The sequence below is a fragment of the Puma concolor genome, chromosome B1, assembly GCF_028749965.1.
Source record: "Puma concolor isolate L17-30 chromosome B1, mPumCon1.1.hap2, whole genome shotgun sequence".
NCBI lineage: Eukaryota > Metazoa > Chordata > Mammalia > Carnivora > Felidae > Puma > Puma concolor.
Genome location: NC_141670.1, coordinates 202,876,763 through 202,892,459, shown reverse-complemented (window position 1 = coordinate 202,892,459; position 15,697 = coordinate 202,876,763). Strand labels below are relative to the sequence as shown.

At 51.1% G+C, this 15,697-nt stretch overlaps 1 protein-coding gene and 2 long non-coding RNA genes across 5 annotated transcripts in view; 1 reads left to right on the top strand and 2 right to left on the bottom strand.

The window, feature by feature from the left end:
* Positions 1-8,280: 8,280 nt before the first annotated feature.
* LOC147582128 (uncharacterized) lies at positions 8,281-9,218 on the bottom strand. The gene is made up of 2 exons (XR_015249851.1): positions 8,577-9,218; positions 8,281-8,491 (listed from the first exon to the last, which is right to left on the bottom strand). It is a non-coding gene; the product is annotated as an uncharacterized LOC147582128 (long non-coding RNA).
* A 438-nt stretch (positions 9,219-9,656) lies between these two features.
* LOC147582127 (uncharacterized) lies at positions 9,657-15,310 on the bottom strand. The gene is made up of 3 exons (XR_015250611.1): positions 15,105-15,310; positions 10,583-10,735; positions 9,657-10,232 (listed from the first exon to the last, which is right to left on the bottom strand). It is a non-coding gene; the product is annotated as an uncharacterized LOC147582127 (long non-coding RNA).
* The window catches only part of JAKMIP1 (janus kinase and microtubule interacting protein 1), a 136,704-nt gene continuing 135,648 nt past the window's right edge, over positions 14,642-15,697 (top strand). For 2 of the 3 annotated variants that reach the window (XM_086705490.1, XM_086705491.1), the window contains exon 1: positions 14,642-14,735. The gene's annotated coding sequence lies outside the window, so the exon portion shown is untranslated. The remainder of the gene's footprint in view (positions 14,736-15,697) is intronic. The other variant, XM_086705492.1, reaches the window with a different exon arrangement.

The window sequence follows — 15,697 nt, the reverse complement described above, 5'->3', positions numbered from 1 at the left end:
AGCACTGGACACTTGACATCCTGCTGGGGGTGGGGGCGGGCATGGAAAATGGTACGGCCGCGTCAGAAAGCATAAAGTTTCTAGGTTAAACATGTACGTCCACAGGATCTGGACATCGCATTCTCAGGAATGAGTCCCCAAGAAATGAGGGTATGCATCCACACAAAGACTTATACACAAGGGTTTACAACGGCTTTGTTTGTAACAGCCCCAAACTGGAAACATTCCAAATGGCCATTAACATAAAGGAACTGTGGTCCTTCCATGAAACGGGGTGTCCCTGAGAGATAAAGCAATACTCCCGGCACCTGCAACGACCTGGACGAATCTCAGAATACCTGTGCCTGGTGAATCAAGTCCAAGGAGAATGCCAGGGATGAGGATTGGGGGGGGGGGGGGGGAGGGGGAAGAGGAAGAGGCAGGAGGGAGGGGTCGCAAAGGGGCTCCAGGAAACCTTCAGGGGGACGGATGTGCTCATTATCTTGACTGGGCCGATGGTTACACGGGTGTATAACGCTTCTCTGCGTTTTATATACATGAGCCTGGCTAAAGTCGTTATAGAAGTATAATGGGCAGTTGTAAGCAAAAGCGACTATACTGCACTTCTGAATTTATAAGAAACATAGGAGTGAAATAACTGAGGAAGAACAGAGGAAGGCTGTGTGAGGTAGCCCGTGTTAGCTGAATGGCACTGTGGTCAGGAGAAATAGACAAATTCATAATTATAGTTGCAGATTGTTAAAATATTTTCTTTAAAGGTTTATCTTTTTATTTTGAGAGAGAGAAAAAGAGAGAGAGAGAGAGCCAGGGAGAGAGAGAGAGAGAGAGAATCCCTAGCAGGCTCCGCACTGTTAGCACAGAGCCTGATGTGGGGCTCGAACCTGTGAACTGTGAGATCATGACCTGAGCTGAAACCAAGAGTCGGATGCATAACCAGCCGAGCCACCCAGGAACCCGTATAGTTTCAGATTTTTTGACACCACTCACTCTCTCAGTAATTGGTACAAAAAGGAGACAAAAACCAGTAGGTGTTTAAGATCTGGAAAGCTCCGTCAATGATTCTGACCTAATTAACATTATAGAATCCCCTCCCCAATAATAGTAAAACTTGCATCTTTTCAAGCGCAAATGGAAAATCCACCAAGATTGAGCATGTGCCAAACCATAAAATATGTTTCAAATCGAAGAGAACCCAAACCATACAGAGTATGTTTTCTGCTAACAGAAGGGTTAAATTATAATTTAGTAACAATAAGATGTCCAGATAATCCCCCAAATATGAGGAAATTAAGCAATACATTTGGCTTTTTAACTTTATTTATTTATTTTGAGAGAGACAGAGAGCATGAGCGGGGAAGGGGCGGAGAGAGAGAGAGAGAGAGAGTGGGAGACAGAGAATCCCAAGCAGGCTCCCCTGAGTCAGTGCACAGAGCCCGATACAGGGCTTGAACTCACAAAACCGTGAGATCATGACCTGAGCTGAAACCAAGAGTTGTACACTCAACGGACTGAGCCACCCAGGTGCCCCAAGCAACAGGTTTCTAATTAATACATCAGTCAAAGAAGAAATCAAGGGATTGATTGGAGCCAAAATATTTAAAACCGAATGGTAACACATACTGGGTCTATAAAATGAGTGATGTTTACTTTATAAGGTTAAACAAAAGAAACCCAGGAGCTAGGACTACAGTACTGAACAGCAACCTTGTAACCCAGGAGAGCAGTGATCAAGGTCAAACCATTTATTGCTGGAGGCGATGGCTGAGATATGGATTAATTAGAGCTTTGTCAGATAAATGTGGTAAAATTTCTAGGTCAATCGCTGAAAATACGGAAATTATGTAGCTTTCAAATGGCGGGAAATGGAAAATGACCAAAGGCTCAGGCAATCCCAAAAACGAGCACAAATGGAGAAAAAGGAGAAGCGAGGAAAAGTAAGACGAGTAAAAACGCAAGATCAGAAATAGCTCCCAAAACACTGGTGGTCACAGTCCGTGTAGACGAACAAGCCGGCGGGCAGGCTCAGACAGTATTGGACTGGCAACGGTACAAAACCCAACGAACTGTATGCTCTTTGCTTGGGATGCATCTCAAGTGTGAAGAAGACGCAGGAGGGTGGAAGGATTTACCAAGCTATGGAAGGCTGCGGTAGCTTTCGCCAGTGGACCAAATAAAATTTAGATCAGATCATCATTGGGGTAAAGAAGACGGCCACCCAGTACTAAATTCGCCAGGAAGAGGCCACACTTCTAGAGCTGCATGCATTTCGCAGGAAGCAAAAAGACAGAACCGGAAGGAGAAAGCGACAAATCCGCTGTCTCGGTGGGGACATTCTGACACGCGTCGTTGCAACATTTTCTCTGTTGTGAGAAAATATGCATCGTGTCAAGTTCAGCATCTTAACCACTTAAAATGTACAGTTTGGTGGCATTCGGCACATTCACACCGTGGTGCTGCCGTCCCCATCGTGCATCTCCGGAACTTCTTCCTCTTCCCGAACTGGCACTCTGTCCCCAGGAAACGCCAACTCCCCATTTTCCACCGTCCCCAGCCCCTGGCACCCACTCGCCATTCTGCCTTCTGTCTCTGTGAATCCGGCCACGCTAGTATTCATGTGAGGGGGGTCATCGCCTCTGTGACTGGTCTGTCTCACTCAGCATAGTGTCACCCATGTGGTGGCAGGTGCCGGGATTGCCTTCCTTTTTAAGAGTGAATAATATTCCTGTGTGTGTGTGTGTGTGTGTGTGTGTGTGTGTGTGTGTGTGTGTGTGTGTTGCATCCCTCACATACGATGTATCCGTTCATCTACTGATGGACACTGTGATTAAGGCTGCGATTAATGCTGTTTGTGAACCTCAGTGTACAAATACCTGTTAAGTCCCTGCTTTCATATCTTTCGGGGACGGACTCAGGAATCTTACTGCATCACATGGTGATTCTCTGTTTAATTTTCTGAGACATCCCCAGAGCATCTTCCACAGCGGCCGTACCATTTTATATTCACAGCGACAGTGCACCGATGTTCCTCACATCCTCACCGGCACTTATTATTTTCTGCTTCTTTTGGATAGTAGCCATCCAAACGAGTGTGGTGAAATGTCAACACTTAATAATTGATAGACCAGCTTGTAAAAAAAAAAAAAAAAAAGACAGCTGGTAAGGATAGAGGACATTTGAGCAACACAACTAATTAGCTTTATTTAATGAACGTATACAGAATCTTGTACCTGTCACATAAAGAACTGTTACAGTTTTTAAAAAACTTTTTAAATGTTTTATTTATTTTTGACAGGGAGAGAGACAGAGCACAAGCGGGGAGGGGCAGAGAGAGAGAGGGAGACACAGAATCCGAAGCAGGCTCCAGGCTCCGAGCCGTCAGCACAGAGCCTGACACAGGACTCGAACTCACGGACCGCGAGATCATGACCCGAGCCGAAGTCGGCCGCTCAACCGACTGAGCCACCCAGGCGCCCCAAGAGCTGTTATAGTTTTAATAAAGATACCATTTACGGGAGCAAAATAAAATGAGAAATGCATCTATTGACAAATAGGCGGGATCTTTATACAGAGAATCTTAACTCCATAGTGAAAGATGTTTAACAAGAGCTACGTGAGTAGAGGGATTCATCAGTGGAGGACTTGATATGACACATCATGTCTCTCCCAGTTGTGTGATCGATTTAATGCAGTTCTGATCAAAATCCCAATAAGGTTCTTTGCAAAATTTGCCTTTCTAATTCCAAAGTGGATATGGAGAACAGAGGGCTAACAACAGCTTCAATGTCCCTAAAGAAGATGGCCAGGTGGGGAGGACTTGATTTGGCAAATACCAGGACTTAGTATAGGGGCGCCTGGGTGGCTCAGTCGGTTGAGTGTCCGACTGTTGTTTTCAGCTCGGGTCATGATCCCAGGGTTGTGAGATCAAGCCCTGTGTTGGGCTCTGTGCTGGCAGCATGGAGCCTGCTTGAGATTCTCTCTCTCTCTCTCTCTCTCTCTCTCTCTCTCGCTCACTCACTCTCTCTTTCCCTCTGCCCCTCCCCCTCTCCTGAGCCTCTCCCTCTGCCCCTCCCCCTCTCCTGAGCTGGTTTTCTCTCTCCTCTCTCAAACAAACAAAGGACTTACTATAATGCTAAAGTAGTTACCACAGCATGATATTGACACAGAAACAGACAAATAGACAAAAGAAACAGACCATGGGTCCTGCACGCCTGATACATGTCATAGGTGATACTGTAGCCCCTGTGAGAAAGGAAGGGGTTTTACATAAGCGATGCTTGGACAACTGGCTATCCCCACGAGAGGGGAAAAGATACAACAGGACCTCTTGCTCTCCCTGCCCGTAAAACTCAACAGCAGGGGCCTTAGTCTCGAAGTAAAACTTAAAATAAAACTTAAAGTAAAACTTTAAAACATTCAGAAGGGAATATAAGAGAATATTCTTAAGGACTCTAGATAAGGAAGGATTTCTTAAAACACAAAAAGCACAGATCCTAAAGGAAAATACTGAAAACAGGGACATATTATAATTAATATTAAAAATTTTTTAATGCTTTATTCATTTTTTTTTTTTTTTTTAGATACAGAGAGACAGAGTGCAAGCAGGGAGGGGGAAGAGAGAGCTGGAGACGCAGAATCGGAAGCAGGCTCCAGGCTCTGAGCTGTCAGCACAGAGCCCAACATGGGGCTTGAACTCATGAACCATGAGTTCATGTCCTGAGCTGAAGTTGGACGCTTAACCGACTAAGCCACCCAGACACCCCTAAAATTAATATATATTTTTATTTTTATTTTTATTTTTTTTAAATTTTTTTTTCAACGTTTATTTATTTTTGGGACAGAGAGAGACAGAGCATGAACGGGGGAGAGGCAGAGAGAGGGAGACACAGAATCGGAAACAGGCTCCAGGCTCTGAGCCATCAGCCCAGAGCCTGACGCGGGGCTCGAACTCCCAGACCGCGAGATCGTGACCTGGCTGAAGCCGGACGCTTAACCGACTGCGCCACCCAGGCGCCCCAATTAATATATATTTTTAAATTTATTTATTTTGAGAGAGAAAGAGAGAGAGAGAGAGAGAGGGAGAGAGACAGCATGCACATGAAGGGGGAGGGGCAGAGAGACAGAGAGAGAGAGAGAGAGAGAGAATCTCAAGCAAGGAGACCATGAGATCCTGACCTGAGCTGATATCAAGAATCAGACGCTTAACTGACTGAGCGAACCAGGTGCCCCTAAAGCTAATATTTCTACTCACCCAATAGAATGCTACAATAATATAAATACAATATTATAAAGGAAACTACAATAATATAAGACGGTAAGCCCTTAACTGAATGGAGGTATGTGCAGAACATACGTCCAACAAAACATCAGTATCCAGAAAATATAAAGTATCCCTGAAAAGCAATAGGAAAAGACAACCCGAAAGACAAATGGGCAGGATACGTGAAAAGGCCACGTTCATGGAGAGAAAATATGAGAAGCCAAAAACATACAAAGAGCTTCTGTCAGAGAAATTAACACATTACATTGCTCGGAGACACCAGTTCACTCTCACCAGGTTGGCAAACATCCAGCCAAGACCGCAGGTTGGCAAAGATGGAGAGGAACTGGGTTTCTCATGGACCGTTGCTGGATACTAAATTGGCATGAACATTTTGGACCACTGTTTGGCAATATCTTGTAGAGTTGGAGACGTTCACGCCCCATGCCTTTTAGCAATTCCAGTCCAGCAGTGTGAACTCCAGAATGGCACCTCAACTAGGGGCGATTTTGCCTTCTAGGGGGACATTTGACACGATCTGGAGACATTCCGCTGTCACATCTGGGAGGAGGGTGTGAATGGCATCTGGCAGGTGGAAGCCAGGGACAGCCCCCTCGACAAAGAATTATCCCACCCAAAATGTCAGTAGCACTGCTGTCGAGAGATCCTGATGGACAAACCTCTTATCTTTTTTTTTTTTTTTTTTAAATTTTTTTTTTTCAACGTTTATTTATTTTTGGGACAGAGAGAGACAGAGCATGAATGGGGGAGGGGCAGAGAGAGAGGGAGACACAGAATCGGAAACAGGCTCCAGGCTCTGAGCCATCAGCCCAGAGCCTGACGCGGGGCTCGAACTCACAGACCGCGAGATCGTGACCTGGCTGAAGCCGGACGCTTAACCGACTGCGCCACCCAGGCGCCCCGACAAACCTCTTATCTACGCGCATCGGGAGGTATGAATGCAGATGTCTGTGGTTGCGCTGTTTAAATTTTTTTTTAAAAATTGCCAGAATGTCTATTCGCAGTTCAGCTTCATGTTTCAAAGTGGATGCATTTTTAAAACTCAATGTGAAATAAGAAGAAAAATATGGGAGAATAGAGACATGACACCATGCAACCACGCATAGGAAATCAGGGAAAAGATAAAACACATTTGAGAAACACGGTTACCAGTTGGGGACAGGCACATAGGACAAGACTCATGTTCTATTTCTTAGGTTGAATGGAGGATACAGGAATGTTTATTTGATAGTTTTTTAAATTTATTTTATTTTTTGATTGTATTTATTTTGAGGGGAGGGGGGAGAGAGAGAATGTGAGCGGGGTAAGGGCAGAGAGAGAAGGAGAGAGAGAATCCCAAGCAGGCTCCATGCTGTCAGCACAGAGCCCAACACGGGGCTCAAACTCACAAGCGTTGAGATCATGACCTGAGCCGAAGGTGGACGCTTAACCGACTGAGCCACCCAGGGAGCGCCTATAATCTTTTATTCTTTGAATACAGCAAAACCTTGAAGTAATGAATCTGATGGGAACACAGATTCTGATTTAACAGTTCCTGATGGAGTCCTGTCCTCTGTCGAGCCCCTATTCTAAGGATAAAGGGCCACTAACATTTCTTACCGTGTGCAGGGGCTACCATCACCCAAAGCTCGCTCAGGTCCCTGTGGGGTTACCAGTGCAGACAGAATTTCACTGTATTTTTGTGTGCATGTGCCCCCCCACCTTTTTTTTTAGGCAGTATAGAGACGCAACTGACATTTTTGGAAACCCCCTTACTGGGCTTTGGAAAATACATATGTTATATATATATTACTTGGCATTCTTGAAATATTTCATACTCAAAACATTTTGTAATAGTTGGAAATTGGTCTCCTTAAACGTATTTTGTAAGGTCACGCTTCCCAGGCAGATCACGTTTTTATTTTTTGTGAATCAACAATGAATGATAGCTGTCCGAGCTTTCTTGAGCGAAAATCTAGGCTACAGCGTGCTCTAGGTGCCATGGAGACCAATCTAACCAAGAACGAAAGGCAGAAGCTGTATTAAAAAGAGAAAGAAAGCGAGAGGGTCTGGCTACATACTTGGCAACAGATGCCACAAGCAAAGTCAAGAGATGCAAGAAAGGTCTGGAAAAAGTGCTTGAACCCGAGAACCAGCAGAGGAGTATCCGCTCTGCCGAGAACACTTAAAAATGGACAAAAGGGAGCACGCTCGTAAGTATGGAGAACAATCCTGATGATGAACATGGTTTGAAAAACACAGTTTCCAGAAGGGAGGGAGCGGGGTGGAGGAAGAGATAGGTGAAGAGGCGGGGGCGCCTGGGTGGCTCAGATGATTAAGCGTGGGACTCTTCATTTCAGCTCAGGTCATGATCTCACCGTTCGTGGGTTTGAGCCCCGCGTCGGGCTCTGGGTGGACAGCTCGGAGCCTGGAGCCTGCTTCACATTCTGTGTCTCCCTCTCTCTGCCCCTCCCCCACTCACACTCTGTCTCTCTCTCTCTCAACAATAAATAAACATTAAAAAAATAAAAATAGGGGCGCCTGGGTGGCGCAGTTGGTTAAGCGTCCGACTTCAGCCAGGTCACAATCTCGCGGTCCGTGAGTTCGAGCCCCGCGTCGGGCTCTGGGCTGATGGCTCAGAGCCTGGAGCCTGTTTCCGATTCTGTGTCTCCCTCTCTCTCTGCCCCTCCCCCGTTCATGCTCTGTCTCTCTCTGTCCCCAAAATAAATAAACGTTGAAAAAAAAAATTAAAAAAAAAATAAAAATAAAAATAATAGCCCTGTGATAACGTTTATGGTGACATGTGGAGACCACACCTGCTGTGGTGAGCACTGAATAATGTATAGAATTGCCAAATCCCTATATTGTACACCTGAAACCAATATGACATTATATGTCAACTATACTTCAATAAAATAAAAAAAAAACAACCCTGGAAACACTTCCCCCGCCCCCGTCCAAAGGACAAAAGCAAAAGCCCCAACTAAAAATGGACAAAGGGTAAGAAGCCAATTCTCCAAAGAGCACCTCTAAAGTCAAACATATATTCAAGTTCTCCCCGATTCCCCAGTAGGCAGGGAAATGCAAACTAAAGTCACAAGGACAGATCACTTCGCACTCATCAGGATGGCAACGTTTACAGCATGCCCTGGCATCGGTTGATGGTGGGAACTGTGTGCATTGAGGCAGAAGGGTCAGGTGTCACAGAATCTCGGGAAGGTAATCTGTCAGCATCTATTAAAATAAAAGTTTAGGTCTTCAAACCAGTAACTCCACTCCTGGGAATCCAGTCTGTGGGAAGAAAAATACTGACACTGACCAGGATATTTCCTGCCCATTGTTCTTAGCCGGCAAGGGCAGGGAGGAGGCGCACATCATGGGATGTCATCGGCCTTTCAAAAGAATGAGGCGAGTTCCCTGAAGAAGCTAGCACCGATTTCAGCAGGTGTTGGTGAGCCTGAAAAGTAAGAAGCAGTTAAATGTGATTAGGAGGGATTCTTTTTGTACGACACTGACCCCCAAGCTCCCCTGTGGGTGCGTGTATGTGTGTGAATGCACGTGTGTAGGTACGTAGCATATACTTACGGGTGTCTGTGGAGAAACATATGGGAGAAGGTAAGCCAGGGGGTTATCAGGGGCCACCTCATGGGGGATGTGCTGTGGAAATGGGGAGGGGGAAGCGTCCAGAACAAAACCATCGTGTTTTTATTACGCCCCTTCATGTGAATGTATCTGCACACGGGAGAGGCACAGAGGCCTGGTCACCCGAAGGCTCTCGGGGGTCACCCCGGTGTGGCGAGATTCAAGGTGACCTTTGTTGTCTCCTTTATATCCGCCTGTACTGTTTGAATTCTTTACAATAAGCATGCATTATTCATAGAACCAGAAATAGCCCACAGAAAGCTGTTTTCCTTGAATGGTGGAGAGGAGAAGAAAGAGCATGTCCTGGCCTAGGGACGCTGCGTCCTAGGAGGCCGGACTCCCCGGCCCGGAAAGGGATGCAGAACTTGGGACACTCTGCCCGGCCTCCCACCCCTCATGGCTGATCCACCTTGTTTCTGGAGGGAAATCCGCAGGCCCTCGGTGCCCACCCCGGGGCCAAGCCCTGTCCTGTGCAGGAGACTCCTTGGGCAGCTACCTTCGTGATCATCCTGTTTCTTTAAAAAATAAACTTTTTGGGGGCGCCTGGGTGGCTCAGTCGGTTGAGCGTCCGACTTCAGCCAGGTCACGATCTCGCGGTCCGGGAGTTCGAGCCCCGCGTCGGGCTCTGGGCTGATGGCTCAGAGCCTGGAGCCTGTTTCCGATTCTGTGTCTCCCTCTCTCTCTGCCCCTCCCCCGTTCATGCTCTGTCTCTCTCTGTCCCAAAAATAAATTAAAAAAACGTTGAAAAAAATTAAAAAAAAAATAAACTTTTTGTATCAAGATCACTGGACACTCACATGTAAGAAACAGTAACGAGCCAGTATACCCTTCACCCGGTTTCCCTCAAAGGTTACACCTTGCAAACCTATAGTTACAACATCACAAACCAGGCAACCGACGTGGATAGGATCCACCCACCTCAATCAGATTTCCGTGGCTTTACCTGAGCTCACGCGGGCGCATGTGCGCGCGAACTTAGTTCTGTGCGATTTTATCACTCGTGTAGACTGGCGTGTGCACCGCCACAGGGTACCCCCGGGGTAGAACCCAGTGCCACCCCACTACCCCTTTATAGACACGGCCACCACCCTCCCCCTCCCCAACTCCTGGTGCCACGCATCAGTCCTCTGTTTCTATAATCCTGTCGTTTTGATAAAGTTCTATAAATGGAATCACGCAGCTGTTGAGCTCAGCATAATTCCCATCGTCATCTTTTAGGATCCGAGCGTGAGCTGATGGCAGCGTGGGCTTGGGGTCGGAGACCTGGCTGTAGTTTCCAGATCCTTTTGTCTGAGTCTCCTTTGTCTCTTCCAGAAAATGAGAGTAACAGCGCCTGCGGGGACACGGAGGGAGGTAAGCTTTTCTGCTACGAATCCCAGCAGTGTTCAATGCACGCATCGAATAGCCTCACTCTTTTAGGTGCGCCATGATCACATGCCTAGGTCCTACTCTTCCGATCACTCGGATGGTGGCACTGGGGGCCAATGGTGGAACCAGGACTCACATCCCAGAGTGTCTGGCAGGTGTGTGTGTGGGCGGGGGGGTGGTGGCACCATTTCTATTCGACAGGGAGGAAGGAGACCTAGGCTCAGAGCACTGATGGGACTTGTCCCAGGGACACAGAGCTCCCCGCCCCTCGCCTGGCACTGGTTTTGCTGTGCCCCCTGCCTCAGGGCATCTTACCAGCAGTGGGGTAGTTTTCTGCTACTCAGGAGATGCAGAGAGCCCGAGCGGTGTCGGCCACTGTGGAAGCCAGGTCTGCTGGTTCCGATCCCCAACTCAGCCACTGAGTTGGTGCCCTGAGGCAAGTTATTGAACCTTTCCATTCCTCGGTGTCTAAGGATAAGGAGGGAGGGATTGAAATGGGTTAATTTCTATGAAGCTCAGACAGTGCCCAGCACACAGTAAGTGCTCAGTAAACGTGAGTCGTTATTATCAGTGTGATGGTTTATTTATCCCCAGAAGCAATTGCATTCTGGCTCTCCTGGCTGTGAGACCCTGCGCAAGCTACCTAACCTCTCTGTGCCTAGGGTGGTTGTGCAGATTAAATTAGTACACGCAGCGTACCTGCATCAGTACCTGTTTGGAGCCAGCTTGACCAGCGTTTGCTCTTGTCATGGGTACCCCTCCCCCAGCACCGCTCACCACCCAGAAGGCAAGTCTTCCAAGTTGGATCAGCCTAGTCGGGGGCGGGGGTGCCGCTCAGAGGGTTCTGACCTGTCCTCCTGGGACCGTGGGTCAAACTGCCCGGATTCTGACCCTCAGCCTCCTTCGTCTTAGCCAACGCCACGGTCTCTTGCCTCCACCTTCCCACCCAGCCTCCATGCAGATTCCAGAGCTGCCAACCAACTCCAGGGGCGTCACGGCCTGTTCCAAATTCCTTGATGACCAGAAGTCCCAGTGAGGCTTTCAGGCTCCTTGTGACCTGGTCTTGCCAGCCTCTTAACCTCGTGTGCTCCCTACGGGGCAGCAGGCCTGGAATCCACGTCTCAGTCTTTGTGCCTCTATGGTCCCTCTGCACATGCTGTTCCCTCTGCCTGGAAGGCCTGCTTTCCTCCCTCTTTGTCTAGCTGCAGTGCACATGTCTCCTCCTCCAGGAAGCCCCTCCTGACTCCCTGAAGTGGTCCCAGGAGCTCCTTCCCTGGCACTCATATAGTCAGGGTACCCCATCATAATGCTCCACTGTGGTCTCTCCCACTGACCCATGAGCCACAGGGCAGAGACAAGCTGTCTCCCTGCCATGTCCCTGCTGTCTGGGCAGAGCATCCCTGTGCAGTGGATGCCCGTCTGTGTCTGCGGGATCCCTGATGGAGCTGGCGGGGCCTGCCTTGCCCTTCAGTACTTGACCAGACCTCCTTGAATCCGGTCACTCATGGCCTTCCTCCAGAACTCCTGATGGTTCCCTTCCCACCGGAAGGTCAAGTCCAAACTCAGGACCTTCACACTGCTGTTCACTATCCCTGGAATATTCTCGCTTCCTCTTTTTCCAGCTAGCTGAGGCTCAGGGCTGACTTCCTCAGGGAAGGCTCCCGGACCTCAGACCACGCCAAGCTCCACATGATGTGCTAGCTTCGCACCTTTCCCCCCTCCTTAGGAATGATCACAATTGTAGTTAAGAATTCTGTGACTTACAATAACATCCTGGAACCCGAGAGGGTGGCCTTACTTGGGAAAAGGGTGATTAGATGTGATTAAGTTAAGGGTCTTGAGGTGAGATAATCCTGGATTAACTCGGTAGGTCCTAAATCCACTGACAAGAATCTTCATAAAAGAGGAGATGGGGGGCACCCGGGTGGCTCAGTTTGTTGAGCGTCTGACTTCAGCTCAGGTCACGATCTCACGGTTTGTGAGTTCGAGCCCCGCATCAGGCTCTCTGCTCTCAGCACAGAGTCCACTTGGGATCCTCTGTTCCCCTCTCTCTCTGCCCCTCCCCTGCTTATGCTCTCTCTCTCCCAAAAAATTTTAAAACAGAAGAGGCATGGACAGAGGAGGCAGCCACAGTCACGGGAAGCCACATTTGAGTGATGTGGCCACAAGCCCAGGAGCATCTGGAGGCCCCAGAAGCTGAAAAAGGCAGGAAAGAATTTCCCCTAACAATTTCTGGACTAGGGACTTTTACCCTATAATATTACGAGAGCACACATTTCTGTTCCTTTAAGCCTCCTGGTCTGTGGTATTTTTATTTTTATTAAAAATTGTTTTGAGTTTATTTCGAGAGACAGAGCACAAGCAGGGGAGGGGCAGAGAGAAGGAGCGACAGAATCCCAAGCAGGCTCTGCACCATCAGCACAGTGCCTGATGCGGGGCTCGAACTCACAAACTGTGAGATCGTGACCTGAGCCGAGATCAAGAGTCAGACGCTTAACTGAATGAGCCACCCAGGTGCCCCTGGTCTGTGGTAATTTATGATGGAGGCCTTCAGGAAGTAGCAGAGATCCATATATATATATTAGGTCATTTAATCCCCGCCCAAACCCACCGATTATCACTGTTTTAAGGTCCATTTTACAGACGAGGAAACTGACGAAAGCCAAGGGCCAATCACTTGCCTAAGGTCACCAGCTAGTAAGTGGTCAAACCGGGATCCCTCCCCCGACCCCCAACAGCTTGGTCCCAGCAGAGGCAGGCTAGTGGGCACTGACTGCTCCCCGTCTGGAACGCAGCAGGAACCCCTTCCCCAAGACCCTCAAACGTGGACGGCCTGTCGAGGGGATGGGAGCTCAGCACATCTTCGAGAGCGGCATCTCTGAGAAGAATGTTTGTCCTCTTGGTGAGCTGAAACCCGCCTCCCTGCGACTTTGAGGTCTGGGCTCACGAACTTTGAGTCTCAGGGTACCTGGAAGGCTGTTCTGGACAAGTTTGGACCTTTGGCTCCCACCTTGCTACCTGCTGTGGATCCTGGGACCCGGGGCCTCCTCATCCCTAGCGAGGAGAAAGTGGTGGTACCTGCCTCTCGGGTGGTCCGGAGGGGTGGTTCAGACACAGCAGATCAGCACACTTCAAATACGTAACTCTGACGTTGTTCCCACAGACCACTTTCCCTGGTGAGACGGCCTCAGGATCAACTCCAAATTCTTTCCCATAGCCAGAGACCCTACAGCTCTGGCCTCTACCTGTCTGGTCACCCTCCTCTTGGCCATTCATCTCACCTGTCTGTAGCCCGGAGACACCCCCCTCTTTTAGATTCTCAAACAAGCCACACTTTCCTGCTATCAAGGTGCTTTCTCATGCTTATGTGAATGCTCCTGCCTTCCTTTTCTTTGCTAGAATATAAGCTCCGGGAGGGCAGGGCCTTATGTCTGTTCACTGCAGTATCCCTAGATCTTAATGGCTCCCTGGTACATAGTAGGTGCCCAATTAAATATTTGTGGAACAGAACTGAATGAATGGATCTTTGCCTTACGAAATCCTACCCTTCCTTCAAGCCTAGGCTGGACATCACATTATTCGTTCCACTATTTTTTGCTGACACGGGTTTGCCTCGCGGTGAAGGCTGTCAGCTCTGGCGTGAGACTCCTGGCTCTGCCTCTGGCTAGCCGTGTCACCTTCAACACTTCTTTTCCTGGGACCTGGGACCCTGAGAGTTCCGTGTGTACAAAGGCGCAGGTCGTGTCTTCCCTGACCGCCGATGGCCTTCGATGCCCACCGTCCCAGGTGAGGGCAGGGACGGGCTTCCCGGGGCCTTCAACCCGAACTGGAGCTCGCAAGCCCTTCCCCAGGGCGGCTCCCACCCGCCCGGCGCGGCGGCCCTGCGCCTCGCCGGGCGCTCAGCCGCGGGACCCCGGCCCTTCCCCGGCGCGGGCCTCGGGGCCAAGTGCGCACGCTCAGGCCTCCCCGCACCTCCTCCGGCTGCCGCCGAACGGCTCCAGGCCTCGGCCCCGGGCGGGGGCGGGCGAGTGCCGCGCCTTCCCTCTGACTGGCAGGAGGACGGGCCAATCGGAGGGGCGGCCCGGGGAGGGGCGGGGCCGCGCCGCGAGCCGGGCGCCGGGTGGTCGCCCGAGCTGCAGCCGGGAGCGTGCGGCACGCGCCTGCCGGCTGCCCCGAGCGCGGTCACCGGCGCCGCCGCACCTCGCCCCTCGCCCCGCCGAGCCGCGCGCGCATCTGCCCGTCTTCCTCGTTTGCTGCTTACGAATTTTCTTTCTTTCCTTTTTTTTTTTTTTTTTTTTTTTTTTTTTTTTTTGCACGCAGCCTTTTTCTGTTCCGTTTTGTCCTTTTTAAGGCGGGGGCGGCAGCAGCGTAAGCTCGGGGCGGGGAGGGGGCGGCCGGATGATGCGGCGCGGGGCTGCGCTGGCTACGTCCGCTGCTGCTGCCCGGCTCGGGCCTGAGCGCCGAGCAGGTGGGTACAGGTGCGCCGGGGGGCGGGAGGCGCGCGCTGGCCAAAGGGGACCCGCGGACCCCACGACCGAGGGGCGGACCCGGCGGCAGGGGACTCGGTGACCGGTGCCGCCCCTCCCAACGCCCACCTCCCCCTCCTCCAGCCCTCGCGCCCCTCCGGATCCCTTGACGCTCTCGCGTCTCACCTCCGTGGACCCCCACCCTTCCCATCCCCCATTCCCCCCCAAATCCCCCCGCAGCGTCTCTCTCCCAGCAGGAGAACTCTGCCTCGTCTCCCTCCGTAGGCTCCCTCCCCGTCCCGCCCCCAGTGCCTCTATCTCCCTCACGCCACCCCCATTTTCACGAGCCAAGGAGGGGGAGGGGGACCCACCGGCTGCCTCCAGGGAGTGGCGCGGGGGGCGTGGCCGGCCGGTTCTCTCGGTGTCCTACCCACTGAGTAGGTCCGGGTACCCCCGCGTCCCGGCCGAGGTGGCACAGAGGGTGGAGGCCGGAGGCGGCGGGGTGGGGGGCGAGGCCGCCCTGCCTGCACCCCCGCCCCGCGCACAGCACCCGCCGCCTAGGCCCCTGCCACGCACACCCCCGCGCTGCTCCGCCCACGTGGGTTCGGGGAGGAGGCTGTAGCGCTGGGAAGAAAGGCTGGTACCCACCCTGCTGCCCCGCCGGCGCGCCCTGGGCGCACGCAGCCTCGGGAGATGGCGCAGAGGGATCGGCTCTGCGGGGCCGGGCACCTTGCCTGGGCGCGCTGCGCTCAAGCCCCGGCCTGTGGGCCTGCGTTAGTGCGCCGTGCCCTCGCCCCCAGCCCTCTGCCCCCCCACTCCATCACTCCACCCTCCCTGCTTCGGGTTCTGGAGGAGCCGGCCTCGTCATCCCTGATAGAGGCAGCTTGCCAGGCTGGAGTCTTTTGCCATAGAAGCACCCCCCCCCCCTTCCCCACGACCTCCCCTCCCCACACACCGGAGTCTG